The sequence below is a fragment of the Haematobia irritans genome, chromosome 2 (assembly GCF_050003625.1).
Source record: "Haematobia irritans isolate KBUSLIRL chromosome 2, ASM5000362v1, whole genome shotgun sequence".
NCBI lineage: Eukaryota > Metazoa > Arthropoda > Insecta > Diptera > Muscidae > Haematobia > Haematobia irritans.
The window spans coordinates 119,446,329-119,453,761 of record NC_134398.1 but is presented as its reverse complement, the minus strand read 5'-3'; the positions used below and the strand labels follow the sequence as shown (position 1 = coordinate 119,453,761).

Below are 7,433 nucleotides of genomic sequence, written 5' to 3'. Positions count from 1 at the left end.
CGAACAATTATGATAACAACATGAAGAAATAAGAAGAAACATAAAAACAAACAATGAAGATGGACGAAAAGTTAGGTGTAAAGCCATTTTTTTTAGTAAAAATGGAAGAAACAATAAAAATTGCAAGCTGAATTAGAGATCCCTCATTAATTTCATTGCAGAAATGCTTGTTTTAATTATGAAAATAAATTTGTTTTTGCTAATGTTTTGCGAACATCCCCTTACACGTGAAGATTTGTGGCTCCCAACCGGAAAAAATCAAAGTGGTTTTGATTTTATGCTAACACGTCCCCGCAACACGCGAACATGGCTTTATACTAGCGGATTTGTGGCCCAACGTGTTGTGTCGTAGGGTTTATCCGACCGTATAAGGTGCCCTTAAGATTTGTCGAAAGTAAGTAAAATATCGATAAATATGTTATCGATCCCATAAACAAGTAGCAATATCAATTCCCAATAAACACAGGATGAGCGTTTTTCAAATGCAACACCTCTTCAGTTTGAGGGTAAATATCATTTTCAACATAAATTCAACTTGACTTGAAAAAGCTCATCTTCAATTCATCTTCAAATTGTTTGCGAATTACAACCAATTTGGCAAAATGTTGACGAAAACTTTGAAAATGTGTTGAAGATAATTGGAGAAAACTTTGACAAAACACTACCCTGAAATGCAACGAAAAAACCACATGGTTTTCAATACTACTTTTGACAACAAAGTTCGTGGAAGAAATACAAAAATGTGGAAATTTTTTAATAATCAATTGAAATTGCTTATAATAATTGGTAAGTAAAACTAAAACACGAAATTAAAACTTTAAGGAAGTCACTAAAATCAAATCTCTTTGCAGACAACTAAAATATTTGGATGCTGATTCTTGGACACATTAAGAGGCTGGGTGATGAAAAATGGTAGTGGCTTATCGAGAAGAGAAAGTTTCCATAAATCAAAGTGCAACCAAAAAAACTTGGTATTTATGCTTTTCTATATCAACAACTACTGGATGATAATTCGAAATTCACAAAATAACAAATTAAACCGATGATGCGATATAAATTAAACTATCGATGTGATATAGTTTAATTTATATCGCATCATCGGTTTAATTTGTTATTTTGTGAATTGAAATTGCTGGAAATTTATTCCAATTATCTGGACATCAAGTTCCTGAAAATTGCCAGTATTTTAATAACAACAATTTTGTAACACCAACGTTCTTGAGGAAATCACGAAGTACGTGGTCAGTTGGAAGAAATACAAATTGGTAAGTCAAAATAAAAAGTGAAATGAAAACATAATGGAAATCACAAAACTCGATTGTTTTGCAGAAAACTAAAATCATTGAATGGTATATTCTTGGAAGATGTTGGCCGATGAAAAACCGATGAAGGAAACAACAAAGAAAAGTTTTCAGAAAACTTACAAAGTGCAATCAATTAAACCAAAGTGCAACAATTCCTATATCAAGAACTTCTGGATGAAAATGTGCATTACATCAATTTACATCCCGTCATCAATTTGATATTTTGTGATTTCCTCTTGCTGGAATCTATTTTAACACACAAGCCAGCAAGTTCCTCGATAGTAATTATTTCAAATTGCCAGCATATTAATGACACCAACATTATGGAGGAAATGGAATTATACATGTAAAAATGTTTAAGATATTTAAAGTTGTATTCATAGTTTTATTTATTAATACGTTTAATAAGATAATTACATTTTGATTGGTATTATATTATTATTTTTATATATTATTAATGTTATTTTTAAGATTATTATATTTGTTAACGAAAAAAAATAATAAAATTTACAAAATCCCTAGAAATTTAGTATTGACTTTCAGTTAGAACTAGGATTGACTTTCATACAAATTGTGGTTTGAAAGTATTCGCAATAATGGTAATTTTTTATTTTTCTCACATTGAAAACTGTTTGAGAAATTATTGAGTAGCGATGCATTTCAATTTGAGGATTACAATTGAGAAATTATTGCTATTGTGTTGAATTTTACTGTTGAGGGTAATGTCTGTTTTTTGTTGAGAACGCGATTTTCTCAACAATTTCTCAACTTGAATATTACCCTAATCCTTTGAAAAAATGTTTGAAAAATTATTGAATTTTAGTATTTTTCAAACGTTTGTGTTTATTGGGTTATGTCTTCGTGCGTAACATATGCGCCGTCCAGACTATAAGTTTATCCGGACGGAACATCTGTGCCTGAAAAGAACCTTACAGTGTGGCCAATCGATACGAATTGTCGGCGATGACTAAATTCTATAAATGTGTTATCGATCCCATTAACAAGTAGTACCGATTATGCCTTCCGATTTAACTTATAGTGTGGCCAACATCTGGGCAACATGAGCACTGTCGTCCGGATAAAATTATACTCTAGACGGCGTATGAGAGAAACGCCGACAAAATCTGTATGACAGAGAATCTTTCCTCACGACTGCCACCTACTGGTTTCACTGCACAGTTTCGTTCTCTTGTTTTCCTCTTGTTTTCGAATTTAGTAGCAACAGGGTGTAATATCATTATTCAAAGTTAAGGTCGCTTATAGATGGCGTTAAATTTTGTCAAACATAAAACAGATACAACTACAATTAAACAATAGATGGCGTTGAATGCTAAACGAATTATGCCATGACAATTTTTACGACAAAATGTAGCACAAAGGGAACAAAATTGAACTTTTTTTGTGTTGATTTGAAATTTATAGTAAATTTTTAATAATTTGAGGTCGCTGAATCCAAATTTGCACAATATATCGGAAGTGCCTTAATTTTAAACTTAATTGTATATCTCGAAAAGTCGAGCTTATAGAAAAAACCAAGTGCAGATTTGGATTCAGCGTCCCAAATAACCTTAAAACAATATTCAGTTCTTCATCTTCAACAGAACTATAAAAAACTAACTTATTACATACAAACACTCACCCATTAGAAAATGTTATTTTTGTATGGAAAACGTGATTTATATAAATTCAGTAAATCGTGAACAAAATCAAACGTAGGGCACCGATTTAATGAAATAAAGATCATTTTATTCGAAATATATTTAACTAACTGTTTCTAGACCAAAAATGTCCCATTTTTATTTTTAGGATTTTATATCTTTCGCCCGATATTCACTTATATGGGCCCAGAAGCCAGAGTTTTACTAAGTGTACGAAATTTGATTGAAATCGGTTCAGATTTAGATATAGCTCCCATATATATCTTTCGCCCGATATGCACCTATATGACCGGAGAAGCCAGAGATTTACGAGGACAACAAGTAGTACTATAGTCAAGTATGCTAAATTTTATTGAAATCAGTTCATATTTAGATATAGCTCCCACACTGAAAAAACAGTGAACCCTTTTCCATTGCAAAATGAACTAAACTGTAGTAATATTGACCATGATTTAGCCCTTAAGATTTTTTTCAACTTGTCTAGTTTATAATTCTCTTAACTTTTAGTTAATCTATAACATTGTATTTTAGTTCATTTTTACAACACCATAAGATTTATATACCCCTACCAAGTTAAAAAGTCAGTATTATTTTGGTTTACCTGCTTATTTTTTGGGAAACCCGATAATAAAAAGTGGTTAACAGTCTCCTTAAAATGTCGACGACTAAACTATTTTTAAATCAATCATTCCACAGTACAGAGAAATTAAATAATTAAAGGAACAACAACCCGTTTTACTATTATGAAAATTTTCATACATTAAAATTCAACTTTCTTTAAGCAAAAGTACTTTATTATAAAAACTTATGATGAGAGTTTCTAATACAATGTTTTTGTGAATAAAAATTATGACCACGTGGAACAAGAAAGTAGTTTATTTTAACTCGCTATTTGGACATTTTGACTTTTCCTTAGTTTTTTATTCATCGTAAGTATATTTTTCACATATCTTGCTGAAAAAAATGGTAGGAATAATGAAAATTGTTAAAAATGAACATGTAATAAAATTTAATTTTTTAGCTCTTTAAATTAGCTTGTAACTTACCTTATTTGGGGGCATTTTATTAAATGGTGTAAGGAATTCAACTTTTCTTAGATAAACGTACCTCATAAAGTTTGTACCTGAAACAATTAGAAAACTAATGTTGTTATCGATGTGAAGGACATAATACAATAAATATTCTTGTTAAAAGAAAGCCAAAGTTTTAATATAAAACTTACCAATTCTCTATTATATTGTACACTAAGGTTAAAAAGTTGTCGAAATTCATTTGGGGTTACTCTGAAATTAAATATTTATTTTTTACATTAAATAGAAAACATTAAATTGGTTTCCAAAAAATCTAATTAAAGAAATAATATGCATAAAAAAACTAAATATTCTGGTTAAAAGAATAATGAAGAAAGCTTACCAATTCATAAAAATGTTTCCAAATTGTTATTCTGAAATTAAATATTTGTTTTTTTACAATAAAAATATTAAATTTGTTTCCAAAAATATTTGATTATTGTAATACTAAAATAAGGTATTAAAAACATGTAATTTTGATAATAAAAAGGTCATAAAAATTTAAATATTCTAGTGAAAAGAAAGCCAAATTTTAAAAGAAAACTTACTACTTCTCTATTAAATTATACGCTGAGGAGGAATATAAAAATATGCCCGAATCCATCTTCGGGTTGCTCTGAAATTAAATATTTTTTTTTTACAACAAAGAAAAACATTAAACTAGTTTCAAAAAAAAAAAAAAAAATAATAATAATAATTAGCAAATAATGATATAAATAAAAAATATCCTTTTTAAAAGAAAGCCACATTTTAAAAAGAATACTTACCAATTTATGATTAAACTATATGCTGAGGTGTAACAAAAATTTTCCAAAAATATTTGATTAAAGTAATACTAAAATAAGGTATTAAACCCTGTAATTTTTGACAATAAAAATGTCATTAAAACGTAAATATTCTAGTGAGAAGAAAGCCAATTTTTAAAAGAAAACTTACCACTTCTCTATTAAGTTATACGCTGAGGAGAAATATAAAAATTTGCCCGAATCCATCTGGGGTTGCTCTTAACTTAGATATTTTTTTACAACAAAGAAAAACATGAAACTTGTTTAAAAAAATAATAATAATTAGCAAATAATAATATACATAAAGAATATTATTTTTTAAAAGAAAACCACATTGAAAAAGAAGTCTTACCTATTTATCATTAAACTATACGCTGAGGTGTAACAAACAATTTTCCAAATTCATCTGGAGTTACTCTGAAATTGAATATTTATTTTTTACATTGAATAATAAAAATTAAATTAGATAAAACAATTGCAATATACTTTCCATTTCAGCATTTTTCCTAAATATTGAACATTCTTAATAACTTTTTTCTAAGCTACCGATCATCACTTCGCCATCGTACATCTCATCGCTAAAATATTAATAACTTTCATTTCAAAGTTTTAATAAACAAACACCAATATATGTCTAAAAACCAAAATATTCCATACCTTTATATTCCCTTGCTAAAAAGATGCAACAGCCCACGCCAACGCCAACTATACAACTGAACCATGCCAAACAAAACCAAGCAAAACCAAAACATTCCTACAACAACAAAAACCCATGTGCCTTCATTGAAAACAACACCTCATCCAGACAAATAAACCATTCGCCAATAATAAACACACACACAAACCACTGAAAGAACAAAAACAACCCCACGCTCAGATATACACAACATCCCCATCACTCGCTACCATTTCTCATTATTGCATTGCATGCTCTCGCTCTCAAAAAAATTCAAGTAACATCATCTTTACATTAAACATATTCCAATTTGACGAGAAAGATCTCTGTACTATGCATTAGTTCATCGCATCTGTCCATAATTTACTCTAAAAACAATACTCTTAAATGCATATCAGTATAAGAACGATGAAACGTTTAACTTAAAATTAGCAAAAACTTCATGAAATGATAACTACCCATTTTTGACGAAAATGTCTATAAATTTAATTACATGTGAACTAAAAATATTTCATTGGGAAATTTTTTACCAACAATTATTAACCATAGGAATTGTCAGTAAGAAATTGCTATCCACTTTCAAGTTCATTTTTCGTAAAAAAATATTTTCTCATACAAACAAATCTTATAGTAAATTGCACTTATTATTTAGAAAATACTTTACATTTCACAAGTAGTTTTATAGCATAACAAACGAATTTTTAACTACCAGTTAAGAAATTTTTTAAGGAAATTTCCATCGTATTTTGTGGGCCATGAACTAAACGATTGCTACTTAGATTTTGTAAAATTTCCTTTCGAGTAGTTAATTTTCGTTGAAGATACGAAAAATGAACTAAAATTCTGGAAAATTCTTGTAATAAATTATTGTAAAAATCTTCTTAAATTTACGAGACACTTTTTTTCTGTGCATATATATAACTCGACCGATATGGCCCCAGAAGCCAGAGTTTTAACCCAATTTGGTTGAAATTTTGCCCAAGGAGAATAATTAGTACTGTAGTCAAGTATGCTAAATTTTATTGAAATCGTTGCAGATTTAGATTTTTCGTAGTATGACCACAGATGTGATGTTCTTAATCGATGAACTTAACAACTACTAAACCGATTTTATAAGCAAGCTCAATGGGCCGTGAGGAGGTTTCTACACTGAAAAAAACAGTGAACCCTTTTTCATTGCAAAATGAACTAAACTGTAGTAAAAATGACCATGATTTAGCCCTTAAGATTTTTTTTCTGATTGTCAAGTTTAAAATTCTCTTAAATTTTAGTTCATCTAAGGCATTGTAATTTAGTTCAATTTTACACCATCATAAGATATATATACCCATTAGCGTAGCTAGACAATTTTCCTAGGGGGGGGGGGGCTATAGCCCCCCTAGCTAAAACTTTATAGACGGAACTTATAGGTTCAACTAATGTTTTATTTCATAAAATTGAATAAAAAAATAGACATCAAAATAACTCGACAATCAATTTATAATAAAGCAACTAAAAGTATCCTACGGGAAATTGGTGCAAATTGCCACTGACGGACCTATCACAGAACTGGTACCTGTGCTCCAGTTAGTTGCAATTTTCACATTTAGTGAAATAAAATTATCAGAATAACCTTTTGTTCGACATATTTCAAAAGTTTTTTTTTTTCATTTCTGGTTCGATTAGGAGCCCAAATTGAAAGAGATTTCTAAGAGTTTGTCCGAGACTGGTTCCTGAGGACCTGTTTATGGGTTGCTCCTGCTAAATTGTCCCACAACGTATCCTTTGGGATGAGTCCAAGACGCGTCCTAAAATGTAAGTGTACTCCGTCAATGACAAACCCATGTTAAAGTGGACGGTCCCTTACATACGTTTCGATCAGAACTGGGACTGGTCCATACACACCAGGGACTAGTCCTGTACCAGTTCTGTGGTCGATCCATTTCCCGTAGGGTAGTTCC

The 7,433-nt window shown here is 29.9% G+C and overlaps 1 long non-coding RNA gene across 1 annotated transcript; it reads left to right on the top strand.

The window, feature by feature from the left end:
* Positions 1 to 457: 457 nt before the first annotated feature.
* Positions 458 to 1,908, top strand: LOC142223903 (uncharacterized). Its single transcript, XR_012718952.1, has 3 exons — positions 458 to 786; positions 852 to 1,265; positions 1,330 to 1,908. It is a non-coding gene; the product is annotated as an uncharacterized LOC142223903 (long non-coding RNA).
* The last annotated feature ends 5,525 nt before the right edge of the window (positions 1,909 to 7,433 follow it).